The 14,082-nt window shown below is 36.9% G+C and overlaps 1 long non-coding RNA gene across 3 annotated transcripts; it reads right to left on the reverse strand.

Moving 5' to 3' along the window:
- Positions 1-65: 65 nt before the first annotated feature.
- On the reverse strand, positions 66-9,346 carry LOC308179395. 3 transcript variants are annotated; one of them, XR_013940346.1, is made up of 5 exons: positions 7,812-9,346; positions 4,062-4,144; positions 2,809-2,971; positions 1,085-1,146; positions 66-201 (listed from the first exon to the last, which is right to left on the reverse strand). It is a non-coding gene; the product is annotated as an uncharacterized lncRNA (long non-coding RNA). The 3 variants fall into 3 exon arrangements; XR_013940347.1 differs by lacking the exon at positions 7,812-9,346 and adding an exon at positions 5,196-5,874; XR_013940345.1 differs by lacking the exon at positions 4,062-4,144.
- Between the last annotated feature and the right edge of the window lie 4,736 nt (positions 9,347-14,082).

A 14,082-nucleotide genomic window follows, 5' to 3' on the forward strand; every position in this document is an offset into this window, starting at 1 on the left:
TCCCACAAATAAGACAGCTAAAGGTGAACAGCTAGTAATATAGATGTTATCCTCACAACCTTGCTTCTTATTCACTTATTTCCCCCTGTGCAGTATGGCTGCAGAGTGGAGACGAAGGAGATCATCTGAGCAAAAGTGCTTTGTCCTCACTTTGCACAGCTATGCTTGATGGCTCCTGGTTCTAATTAATTAAACTCAGCCCTGTAAAACAAATGAGACTTAAAATATTTCTGATATTGGAAGGTTTGAAATAACTGTGTAAGAGAACATCAAAACCTCATTTGCCTTTTCATCATCATCACTGTATTTCTCACACCATCAGTGGTGTACACCAAACAAGAAAGAACTCATAATTCCTGTCAGAACTTGTTGTTTGGGTCCTTTCCATTCCCTAAACATTAACAATAATACTGTAATTTTTAAGTTAATCTTTCAGTTCTCTCTTACCTCTCCTCTGAAGCTCAGGATTAATGGGCAGGGGAAAGAATCCTCTAGAAAATCTACAACTCCATGAGTGCACCTTTATTTCATTTAGATCAAAGTATATTTACTGAGCCAACAATGAAAGATGGAACTGTTGGTAATCCAAGGCTGGGACAAGTGTGCTCAAATATTTTCAAGAAATATTAGATCCACCATGTCAGAGGCTGCCTACTGATTTCAGTAGTGCAAAACACCACATTGAGTCTGTCCTCAGGGAGTCTGTAGCAGAAATCCCATTGGCTTCAGAAGAAGAAGGATAAGATCAGAGCACACTTTCTCCAGTTCCCTGGAAAGATCTTTGGTAGAAGGCAAATAAACCCAGCCTCGGCATACAGTCTTACTTCTTCTTCACACTTGCCAGAATAATTTCCCTTCACACCACTCCCCACTTTTAAGAGAAGTGTGAGAAGCTACAAACAAAACAATGTAACAAAAACAAGGAATGGAGGCAATGGGTGCTGTAAATATAACCAATAGTCAAATATATTCAGTATTTCTCAGTCTCTACCCCCCCAAAAAAATAAATAATAATAATAATAATAAAAAAGTTCAACCCCCACAGACATTTGGCTAACTAGAGCTCTTTAAATCAACTACTTACATGGTGGGTACATGCAGCTATATGTGTAGCATCCTGGGCCACACAGCAGAAATCATCATAGTCTAGATATAATAGAAAAGGTATACATTTGCTTCTTGCACTATGTAAAAGATATCCTCATTATATATAATTAGAAAACTTATTTTCCCCCTGCTGCCCTAATTTGTTTTTTCTCTTCACTTTTAAAATTCTCCATTGACTTTAATTAGCTTCTCTCTGAAATCACCAACCAGGTGAAATTAGAGCACTTTTTAAGTTTAAAAAATGTAGTTGGATTTTTTCAAACTTTTTTTTTTTTTCCTGAGCTTTATTCCCTGAGGCCAAATCCTCCCTGTTCTTACTCATGAGAGTAGTGCTGTGTACTTCAGTGAGGAAGCTTTCCAGAGGAAGGCAGGTTTTGGCCCTAGTGGGATGTACCAAAGCTTTACTAAATATAGATGTAAGATATATGAGACAAATCCTCACTGAAGGAAATCAGCAGCGTTCCCCCTAAGTCAATGAAGCTAATGCATTTACAGCAACTGAAGATTTTTCCATGTGTTTTCAGACTTCACAAGTCTTCACCAAATATTTATCACTTGTGAAATGCTGTACTTTTTGCTAACAATATTTTTATTCTTTCATTTAAATGCTCATCATTATACAATCAATACCAGTGATTCAGTTTCTGCTACTATGACAGAGCAAATTTTGCCTAAGAGAAATCATTTGTGTGGTCTATACGACATAACATATCCTTAAATATCTTATTGTTAGTTAAGAAATTAAGAAACAAGCCATTTAAGAAATATGATAAAAGATATCATTAGCTGCAAAATAATACAGTTCTGAGCTTTAAAATGTTCTGCTGGAGCTCTGGAGCTAGAGACAGTCATGTCCTTGTGATATTTCAGTGACAATTTCTATTTTAAGTGTCAAAAACAACTCTGCTATCTGGAGCAAGTAGTGTAGTATTCTCTCCTTTTAATATTCTAATCGTGAGGTGTAAAGTGAAATGGTTGCACAGTGTAATGGTGGTAAAGAAGCTGAGTGTCAATGAGACGGGAAAGGTGACAGACACGGAATGAGTCCCCAAGGTGCTCTCCAAGTGCATTGGATAAAGATTCCCCTGGGAAATTTTTCTCATTAGTTCTCAGACACAGTTCAGTAATTCAATAGCACCAGGTTACCATTAGTCAGAAGACCAAAATATGTTACTTTCCATGCTTTAGCTCCTTGATTTGTATATGTCATTTTATGAGAAAAAATTATGAGATTGTCTATCATTCAAAGTAAGTTCACGTGTTGTTTACATACCTGAGTATGATCCATGACAAGACTCTGACAATACTATTACCAGACCATACAAATTAAACAGAAACAGACACTTTTTTGATATTTGAAATTGCATTAATGAATGATTGCATTGTACATACACAAGAGAGACATTACAGATTGATTTTCTACATTAGTACCTGAAAAATTAATTATAGTTTGAGAAGCAAACCTAGAATTATCAACAAGTAAAAAGTCAAAAAAGCTGGATTGTTTCTGTGGATATTGTGAGGTTAAAATAATTTCTCTGTGCTTAAAGATGAAATGTGTATGTATTCAGTTAATATGATGGGGAAAAGTAGCTAAAAACTTTGATGGTTAGCTAATTTTATGTGTAATTACTCTGTGAAAATGTTAAACTGAATAGGTTATTCTCGACATTTTTTTCTATGCAATAAAATTGTACTTACTTCTATGCTATCAAAGTTAACTGCACTCCCACTCAGCACTCGAAGGGATAATGGCTGGAGGTGTTGTCTCTCTCATTACCCACCAGGGTGGAAAGAAAGGAGTGTCCATCCCCAATGGTCATTTAAATACTTGTTGTTATATTAAAAAGTAGTCACAATGAAACTGAAAAAAATAAAAAAAATTAAAAAAATTAGACACCCAAGCATAACAAGTTATTATATGTTTTACTAGTGCAAACAGAGGATTAGTTTGTCTTTTTATGTACCAGTGCATGTGCTCCAGAATGTTCCAATTTAGTTTTCATTCTTGATTAACGTATTTAGCACTCATCACTGCACCTTGCACTCATATTTAAGAGACAGAAACGACAGATAATTACTCTGCCTAAAGTAGTTCAGGAAAGTACAGATGTTTTAGTGTTTCTTTTTTTTTTTTTTTTTTAGGAAAAAAAAAGATGCCTTCTCTGGAAGCTTTTTCATTTTACTTCAATTTGTTTTATGGAGTGTGGTGCCTTTTCTTTTTTTTTTCTTTTATGAAGAGTGTACAACATTTAATAAGAGAAACAAAAGCACGTTTGCATAGAATTGTCTGTCTTGAACAAAAAATATTGAAATCTGTCAGTCAATAGGTGCTTCATTTTTGACCTGTCAGCCTGGTGAGAGCTTGATCTTTTATTGCAGTCAGATCAAAATCGTGTACCTGAGGTGTCTCATTTAGCTTACAAAATCAACTTATTAGTAGAATTCCTTAACAAGAGGAATTATATCCCCAACAAAATTATATCTTGTTCTGTAAACAGAACTCACTGTTTCATGACTAGATTCCGATATGCTTACCATTGTACTGCAAAAAGGCCATATGTTAAGTGTTGTGGTATCTGTGCCAAATAAATCATCGAGAGCCAATTCCTATTAATCTTACTCACATATGTTATTGCACTGAAGCTGGATGTTTTACTCCCAAGATTAAGATGAGAATGGTTCTTCAGTTTCCTAGAAGTGTGAACTCACCTGTATCGTGTATATTATTTTCTTCAAAGCTGTGCACTGCAGCCTCCAAATGAAGCTCTTTTAATTGAAAATGTTTCTATAACTCTTTAACACTGAGCTATTTCCAATCTAATGATCAGGATCCAAATAAATATACCAAATACTTATGTGCTATACACAAGCTCATCATTGACTTATGAATTGTAAATATTTATAAGTGGCTCATATTAAAGTAGTTGTCAACTGCAGCTACAGTACTTCACCTTCTGTCACTCCCAGGTATCAAGGGGGCTGATTCAATCACTCTCTTGTCAGGCTACCTTTCTTCTCCTGAATACCCAAATCCCTAAACACAACAAAATACAAATGAATGAAAAGTGCTAATGATGCATCATTACCAAGAGGTACCAAGTTTTTTAAGGTCCTTTGCTGACTAAATTTTAAATTAGCACAATTATTCAGAGCATTCCCCAAGGCACCATTCATTATGCCTAGCTGCTGAGCTGAGGAACACTGCAAACGAAATATATATTACTGTCCACATGTCTGTCTGCTTTCCTGGAGTAGGAACACATGTAATATCTTCTTGAAAAGGCAAAACTCAAGATTCATATATAAAATGTTTTTTGTATGGAAAGAAATACAAGTATGCATGTATTTTAGAACGGATAATATTACTCCATTATTATTAGTGCTCCACTACCTAAGATGTGTTTATTATCCTCAAAGATCTTGAATAACATAAACATAAACTTAGAGACTATTTTATTTAAACTGGTGTTTCATCTACTCCCTAACACAGCAGTTTTAATCTCAAGTGAAATGCAAAGTCTGCTGGAGCTGGGAGATAGAAAGTCTCTGATCCTGCCTAAGCCTTGCGGAAGCTTGGGCTGCACAGTGGATTAATTTCTGCCTTGGCCCTGTGTTCAGCAAACATGTCTGAGTGGACACTTCCCTGACTAAAAGTATTGGGCAGTCAGGATATCAGATCTTTTACAGTTCCCAGGAGTAATGACCTGTGTTATATCTACCATGTATGTCAAAATTTTGTCAAATTTTCCTTTTTTCTTTCTTTTTTTCTTTTTTTTTCTTTTTTCTTTTTTTCATGGAGTAAATGAAGAGTCTGAACTCCTTGCTCATATTAAAAATATCAATATTTAACCATTCTCTGAAGGATAAGAAAGGCAACATTGACATGACAGATCCCTGAACTGTCCATAAAGTAGATCAATCCGATTCACCCAGCAGTACAGACAGTTTAATTCAGTATTTTTGTAAAACAATGGCAGTATTTTTTAGAAGAATAACAAAACAACCAGTTATTACACCCACATTACAAGTTATTAAGAAAAGAGGAAAAAGCTGTGAATGCCTACATGCAAGTGATATGGGCTTACCAAACCGTTAACGTGACAGCTCTTCTGGTAAAACCCAGTGCATATTTACTCTCAAACAGATGGAAATGGGTATATCTGCAAGAGAAAATCATTTCTGTATGTACCTAGCTGTGAAGTCCTGAGCTGCTTTTTTAGCCCAATGACATCACTGCACACAAGCCGGGCCCCACCACACAGATGTGCTTTCATGTGCAGTGATATCACTTTCACTAAAACACTAAAGGCATGACTTTCAAGCAGTTTTAAAATTCAGATCAGTTCTGCTCATATTTAATCTAGACATGTTGGTTTAACACCAAGCCAAGCCAGACCTTTTAATGTTCAGTGGCCATGATATAAAATTCTTCACTGTGTTGCACCAATAAATTCAGAAGTGCAGTGTAATTTGCTGGAGTCACTGTGGCTGTTGTGAAATTCAAGCAAGAGTTTAAAGCAACCCATCTTTATGTGTCTTACTGCAGTACTTCAGCTCTTTGGACAACAGATATATATATATATATTTTTTTTTTTCTTTTCCCCATGAACAAGCACAGAGACAGGATAACTCGTTCCTGCTTGTTTTTGTCAGATTAAAATGTGATTAAAGGTAGTCTGCAAAATGGGATTGGACTCTTCCTGAATTAGGAACAGTTTCACTGTGCAGTTATTTAGGAGTTGTTTAAAACAAACAATGAAAAGAAAGTGCCACTTGACACTGACAGCAAGTATCTCTGTTCATTTTGCATTGTCAATAGCTCCAGTGGTAGCACTATTCTTTTGACAGCTAAAAGCAGATGTGTGGGTTAAGTATGGGAGCAATTCAAATGTCCATAGTAAACTGCAGGGGGGCAGAGAGAGCTCAGAGAGCAGCAGCTTTAAAGTAATTGACTAATACAGTAAGGATATTAAAGTCATTTAGTGCCAAAAGGGAACACACTGATCCTTGACCCTGAGCCACTTTGGAGTAATCTAGTATTCAATCCAGCGTGTAATGACTGCCAGGCCTGTCAATCCTCCGGGCTCTCCAGTCAAATGCCTGTGGCTACTATTGGCTTATGGTAAAAGGACAAAAATGCAAGGAAATGCCTCTCAATCAGGCTATGATGTGATAATGTTATTGCTCCAATGTATTCTATATTGTCCCTGCATAGTTTAATCTGTTGAGATCCATGTCAAAAATTGCCCTTGTTCCCCAGAGGTCTTTACTCAACCTTTTAGTAATACAAGTGGATTTGAAAGGAGAGGGGTAACTCACTTGATGAATTGTTTCCAGTTAATATAAAAAATAAGAGGTCAACTGTGGCTTAAAGGCTAACCGTGGAAGGTATAAATTAGAATAAGCGTGCTAGTAATCTGATTAGTAAAGCCTTGCTCTTCATTTATCCTAATGGTTAAAATACTTTACAATAAATAATATTGACACAGAAATTTATTTACATGAGTGACACAATTCCTATTAAGTTTATATGCTGAAAAGACTTTCATCTGGGAAGCAATACAAAGAAAAGGTTCACTTGCTTCTGTCACTTCTTGTCCTTAAAACTTCTGCAACTACTGGGAATCTTGTACTTTAAATTAGGCACCTCACAGTTGAAAAATATAATTATTGCTACAGGCTGGGTAGTCCACTTGAGCTTGAGAGAAGGAAATTGCCATTTTTTGTTATTTTGAATTTGCTAATTAAAACAGGGAAAACTGACCCACATAGATTCTCTAAAGTTAAAAAGTCAAAATGGGATAATAATTATGCAAATTTCAATGTATTGCTGTAAAAAGGATCCTTATGTTTCATTACACAATCTCCACTATTTCCCAGCCCCACTTTCCAGGTGCTGTTCATAAACTTGGGAAAGAGAGAAGCCTAGGTGCTATTGATGCTCCCATTATTTTTAGAGAAAGGGGAGGTTATGTAACAGACACTTTGCCTAATTTTGTTCTGTGTGATTCCACAAAGCTCTCCACAGGGATGATGCAGTACAAAAAGGAAAGAAAGAAAGAACATCTCCTGAGAAATATCTTGCTTATAACTTTGAAATAACTTTAGTGTCAAAAACAAATGACTTTCTCCAAAATTCTGCCTGTCCTCTCTCAGTTCAGTGCCCCAAAGTCATTATTCAATGTAAGTCTGTATTTATAAAACCATTTTCCAGCCTGTACATACCCTTTACACTTGAAAAATTATGATTTTGTGGACAGTTTTAGGGGGTGACTTGGAGAGAGAGGAAAATTGTTCTTTTGTGCTCACTGAATTCCCCTGCCATGACACTGGAAGCACATGCGACACCAACCTTGATCCCACCAGGAGATGTCTGGTTGTGTTGTGTTCCAGAGGACTTCATCCCAGGCAGTTTTATCACAAAATGGTGTTTTCACAGGGGAAAAAAAAAAAAAAAAAAAAAGACTAAATCAAACTAACCCAAAGCATGATAGGACGATAGGACATTGTCATGTTATTGCCCTGTAATTAGTGAACATCAGTGCTACATTAATGGCTATAACCTACAGTTTGACAAAACAGGAACTCCTCTGAGCCTCCCAGGAATGGGGGTTCAGAGGAACAAATTCCCTCTTTTCTTGGGGAGCTCTCCGAATGGCTGTGACAGACCAAAGGACTAGGCTAGGCTCTAAAGTCCTTACCCGGCGTGTTCCCATCTCTGAGCGCTCACTCACACCACTTCTCCCAGATGGCACTGTCAGTCTGCCCCTAGGGAGACAGTATCAACACCAGCATGAGCACCTGAGGAGTCCTTCATCTGGGATAAATTCAGCTGGGTGATTAAATGAATCTGGTTGATTTAAATGAACCATACTCTTTAACGCCCTCCAAAAGACATGTCTCACGTGGATGAGACTGATGAAACCAAATCCCCACATTTAGGTCATTGCCCTGTCTTCTGGGGGTGAGCAAGGCTTGTTCCAGTACCACCATCAGCCCACAGAGCTCGTGTCCTCCTGCCTGATTGGCAGTGATTCAGAGCACTGATGGCCACTCTGCTGACCCCAAAGACTTGTTCCAACCTCAGCAGGACAAGCAGCACCCACCAGCTGGTATGGAAGATGTGTGCAATGTGATGCACCATATGTGATGCACCACATGTGATGCATTACAATGTGATGCACCAATGCTCAGCCCCCACAAGGGAAGAGTGCACACAGTCACCATTATCCAAGTAGGACTCAAGGGCCCCATGCTTTTGAGGTTTGGCCTACTCCTGCTGTGTCAGCAGCAGCAGCTGCAGCACAGAATAGAAGGCACAGGTTAACAGGGAACCAGAGAGACCTGATCATCTGCTGTCATAAGTGCAAGACAGTCACTTGTGCTATGATACACTCACTGCTTGGAAGCTTCCTCCCTCTCATGCTCCTCTTCCCCTCTACCACACCTGTAAGAGCTGGTACTCACCCGTCTCCCATCCTCAACAAGAGGATTCCCTTTTCCCTTTCTTCATTGTTGTTTGAGGGAGAGGAAGTGTGAGACACCTCCACAGCTTCTCAGCCTGAGGCGGGCTTGGGAAGATCTGCCTCCTTTGCATTGTTTGATGAGGAAATCAAGGTAGCAATAACCAAGTTTTCAGGATCCTTCCTTTCTTTCACCCTCCAAATGTACTGTGTCTGGTTTTAACATGGGAAACTCATTTTAAAAAGGGCAAACTAGTGAGGATGGGGAAGGAAACAAGAAAAAATGCTGAGAACCTTTGCTCAAATGTTCTTAGAGTAAATATTAGTCAGGTATGAAACACCTTTTTTTAGAGAGGACTATGTTCTTGTGTTTCTTTCAGCCCCCCTCCCACCCCAGCACAAATTCTTTAACCATTTCCTTGTCACTTAAGGAGCCTGAAGTGTCTGGAAGCTGATCAGAATGATGATCTTCAGAGCTACGATATTTCATGAGGTATGTTTTTAAATTGAAAGGAGAAGAAAAAACTTTTAGAAAATGCAAGAAAATACCCGCTGTTTCTTAACCTACTTGAAACCAAAAATGCCTTAGAGCTAATAGGTCAGGCATTGCAGAGACACCCACAAACCATTTCAAAATGCAGGTATCTTGGCTGTAATACATCTCCCTTTGTGTCTGTTGTAGGATGCTTGTGTTTTTATTTAAATTCCAGACTTTAAGTGCAAGTCTAAAAGCCACCTGGACCCCTAAGGGTCTGGATGTTTTTAAAGTGAATCTGTACTCATACCCCCTGCTGTCTCACTCTTATTAAATTAGTGTCATTTTGCAGTCTATGAGAAGAGAAAGCTTGTCTTTTGCACTCCTCTTTTAGGAACATTTGAAACCATTAGTACCATTTTGTAAACATATCTTGAGATGACAGTGCAATCTTTTCAAAGTGGGGCTTCAAACACAGACATGCACTCACACAAATGCATGCATGCATGCATTCCACTTTTATGACTTTGGAATAAAAATGCAAATGAATTTATTACCTTAAGCATGGCACCAAAGAGAAATTTATGCACATACATTTAAAAAACAGACCCCTTGAAAATAAAGCAGTTGCAGCCTATTAATTTTCTTCTTTGGCAGTTTTTAAAATTCCCCTAAAAAAATGAAACAGCATGAATACTGTCAATATATCACAACAGCCACATTAGGTTTTGTGATATACATCATAATATAAAGAGCACTATTAGAGCACAACCTGGGAACCATTAAATCATTCTAAATCACTGTTACATTCCATTAGTGTCAATGGTGAAACCACATAATAGGCTTTATTACAAACTTCACCTTGGTAGGCCATTGTCTCTAATAACCACTTCTCTATGATGTGGTATCATACCCAGAAATCCAGGGAGATAATAAAGGCTCCCTTATTTCTTTTTTATTGGATGGGTAAAGTTAAATTTAGCTGTAAGTAAAAAAAAAAAAAAAAAAATCCTGAAGCTTTGTTCACTGTGAGTTGCTGCTATTTGGACAAAAAAAAATTAGGCAGACTTGGGAGAACAGTTTCAAATAAATTTGAATCCTGGTAAATGCTTGAGGCCAAGGTAAGATAGGCAGTCCCAGCAATTACGATGTCATTTTTGAAATGCAGCTTAGTGCATTTATGCCCTTCTTTACACTTTTGTTCAGATACAAAGCATTGATTATGGAAACATTATAGGAATTAAATCTGTGTTCTCATATCTTCAATCCCTATATATTAAGTATCCATTAAAAAAGAAAGAAAAGGAAAGAAAGATAGAAAGATAGAAAGACAGAAAGAAAGAAAGAAAGAAAGAAAGAAAGAAAGAAAGAGAGAGAGAGAAAGAGAGAGAGAGAAAGAGAGAGAAAGAGAGAGAGAGAAAGAAAAAGACAGAGAAAGAAAGAAAGAGAGAAAGAAAGAGAGAGAGAAAGAGAGAGAGAGAGAAAGAGAGAGAAAGGAAGGAAGAAAGGAAGAAAGGAAGGAAGAAAGGAAGAAAGGAAGAAAAAGAAAGAGAAAGAAAGAAAGAAAGAAAGAAAGAAAGAAAAAGAAAGAAAGAAAGAAAGAAAGAAAGAAAGAGAAAGAAAGAAAGACAAAGAAAGAAAGAAAGAAAGAAAGAAAGAAAGAAAGAAAAAGAAAAATGAAGAAAAAAGTGAGGGAGGAAGAAAGTGAGGGAGGAGGAAAGAAGGAAAGAGAAAGAAGGAAAGAAAGAAAGAGAGAGAGGAAAAGAAATAGAAAGATATATAGAGAGAAGAAATCTGAGCATGCCAGTGTTTTCTTGCTTCTTCCTGATTTTCTGGAAATGCTTCAAGAGAAATTATTGTACATAATTAAGGATCCATCTTTCCATCTTACAGGGTGAGATTCTGCTTGCCATAAGACTCATGATAGCACAGATCAACTCACAGATTGTAACATGGCCATGTGGGGTTAGCATGCAGAAGCTTACCATTCCAGGCAGCTGGGGTATGCATCTCTGTGGGGGTGCAGGTCTGTAGGCAGCTGTGGAGGAATCCTCTCCCTTTGAAACTCATCCAACTTTGGAATTGTGTTCACTGGAGCAAGGACTTCCATCTCAAGATTTAAAAAGTTAGTTCACACAGGTACGCTGTATTTCCTGTAAGAGAACTGATGAATTTTGATGAATTAGTATCTCCATCATCACAATATTTAAGCTTAATTGTGCTGCAGAAGCAGACCTACAACTTCAATTTACACAGCAGTGCAGCCTCCCATCATCATTATTCAGATATTCGTGTGTCTGAAAACATTTCTTATGGTGATGCCTAATATATAGTATCTGTCTTTATAATTCTTTCACATGAGCTCAGTACAAGAGTTGGAGTAACTGGAAGGTAGATGTGAAGAGACAGGTGAATACACCAGTCTCATACTGTAGCTGAATTAATGAACTGTATCCCCTAGTCCACCTGAATGAGTTCTAGGGGCTGATGACATTTTATCCTTAAATTTTCCTGTAGGTGCTGATTAAGGTTGGGTGTAAATAAGAACTGGTCATTGCTTCACAAACTGTGAAAGTTTTACAAACTCAAAAGTCCTTGAAGATTGCATCAGTTGTTAGCAAAAAGAAACAAAACAAAATAAAACAAAACAAAACTAACAAAACACTACTTTCTCCTCCAATAAAATAACTGGAAATAAAATAACTAGCAATAATTAGCAATATCCTCTGTTAAACACTTAAAACTAAAACATTTTCTCATTATTTCACCTATTCTAGATTTTAACCAGTTCCCCTGACTAAATCCTCCTTTGTCCATTCATTCCTTTTTGTACGTCTTCGTTTTTGTTTTTGTTTTTTTTTTCCTTATTCAAATGCTCCTGTTTTGAATTTTTTTGGTGTTCTCTAATACATTCTGTATCCATATATGGCATTTTTGAACTTATCTCTTCCTTCTAAATGGCAATTTTATGTAGCGTCTGATAGAGATTAAATACACGCAAGTCCTTAACATGAATTGGGAACAACAGTCAAGGTTTGTGTTGTGTTTCTACAATGATTCCTGTTAAATATCAGACCACCTTCAACATTTGTTTTAACCTCTAGCAGATAACTCTGACTTTCTTATGAGAAAAATGTTCTACTATGCATGAAATGCTGTTTTAGAAGTGTGAATATAGTTTCTTTGTCTGCATAGCACAAATTTACCAATCTCAGGCAAACCATACCTAGTGCTGTAGCAATCCCACATCTCCAGCATGTAAGGTCTGAAGTAAGATTGTATAACTCTCTCTGAACTTGGAATATCCTCAAAGGTAGACAGATACAAAAGATACAAAGATACTCTGGATACAAAGGAAAATCTGTGTGATGATGGAGGACTACAGAAGGAGAAAAAGGTATGTTGAAGGAGATAAAAATGTCAATAATTCTGGGTGTCATGAAATGATTAATTAGAGATTTACTGATAAACCACAGTGACTAGGCTTGCATCCATTTGCATCATTTAGGGAAATATAAAACCAATGTCAATGTCTTCAGGTGTGGATGAGGTTGGATGTGATTGGAAGAGGAACATATAGATGGGAAAAGGAAGTGATAAATGTCAGAGAAGAGAGATAGAAAATACAGCTGGTCTTTTGGATACTTTTATCAAATCTAAGCTTCCTTCAGTATTGCTTGTTTGGCATGGCAGACACAAGCCCTGTTCTCAAAGTCAGCGTTGTATACCCTGCTGCTCTTATGGGTCTTTCTAATAGCCTGAAAAATACAAATAGTTTGGTTCCATTAACTAAAATGAGCCATAAGAAAGGTTTAACATGACATGCATGTAAACTGTAATGAATAAAAAGAGGTATAGAAGTTATGAGAAACTATTTTGTTTGTATTAAGTTTCCTGGGGGCTTACAAGAGAGAATGCACTGACTTTGCTTTATTTTTTTTCACACCTGAAGAAACATTTTTACTAAAATGTCACCCTTGACCTTGTTTCCTTGTTTTATATTTCCAGTGCACATTGTAGTTTTTATTTATTTACTTTTTTTTTTTTACTGCAACAGTTTGCAATGCCACTGGTATTGATGAAGATGAGAGCAAATTTCTTATCCTGGTTAAACAAGATGGATGGTGAAAAGCTGAGCTCCAGCTTGAGTTCCTTACCTTTTCATTCCTGCTTCTCTCTCTCTCTCTCTCTCTCTCTCTCAAACTAATACCATCTAGGCAGTTAAATATTTGGAAATAATAATTTTGGAGGGGTTGCATCGTGTAAACTAAATACAAAGGCAGTAGTGACAGTGTGCTTAACTTTGGCTTTAATTTTCCTGTGGTGTTAACTTGGCACCTGAGGCAACTTTCCCTTTCTGAGAAGTGTCAAAATATATCATGCATTAGTATCAAACTTAAAATAAATTTGTTACTAATTTTAAGAAAGAGCTGACTCAGTGTTTTAGGTGATTAATGCAGAGCACTAACTATGGCTTCTTACCATGTGCACTATCCAGCTTAAATACCAAATTTAATCAATACCAAATTATGAGAAAATTTTTCATTTTCTACATTTTTTTTCCAATGCTCTGATATAAGTTCATTTATAAGTTCATTCTTTGGGCAGTTTCTTTCATTCCTGGCATCAAATGGTGAAATAATGGACAGACTTGTTCTCCACAGGTCAGCTTATAGCCCCACTCATTTTTCTCACTCTTCTCCAAAATGTTGCCACTGATAAGTGTATGTGACACAGAATTTTTAGTCCCCATTTATTATATGCAATGATGGCAAAGAATGATGTCAAAACATCTGTACGATGTGAATGCTTCTGGGAAGAGGATTATGGACACTGGGTATCTCATGCTATTGCACCAGCAACAAAATACTGTTTTTAGTCTTCCTGAAGAACATAAACATTCATTAGCATTCTTATTCCTATGCTATCCTGTTTTCTGGTAGTTTACAACGCAAAGGATATATTATATGGTTGAAATAGAGTCATTTTTTCTTCTCTTAAGAATTTCTGCCTTCACTTCACCCTGTTACAAAA

The sequence above is a fragment of the Anser brachyrhynchus genome, assembly GCF_964034855.1.
Source record: "Anser brachyrhynchus genome assembly, chromosome: 1".
NCBI classification, from domain to species: domain Eukaryota; kingdom Metazoa; phylum Chordata; class Aves; order Anseriformes; family Anatidae; genus Anser; species Anser brachyrhynchus.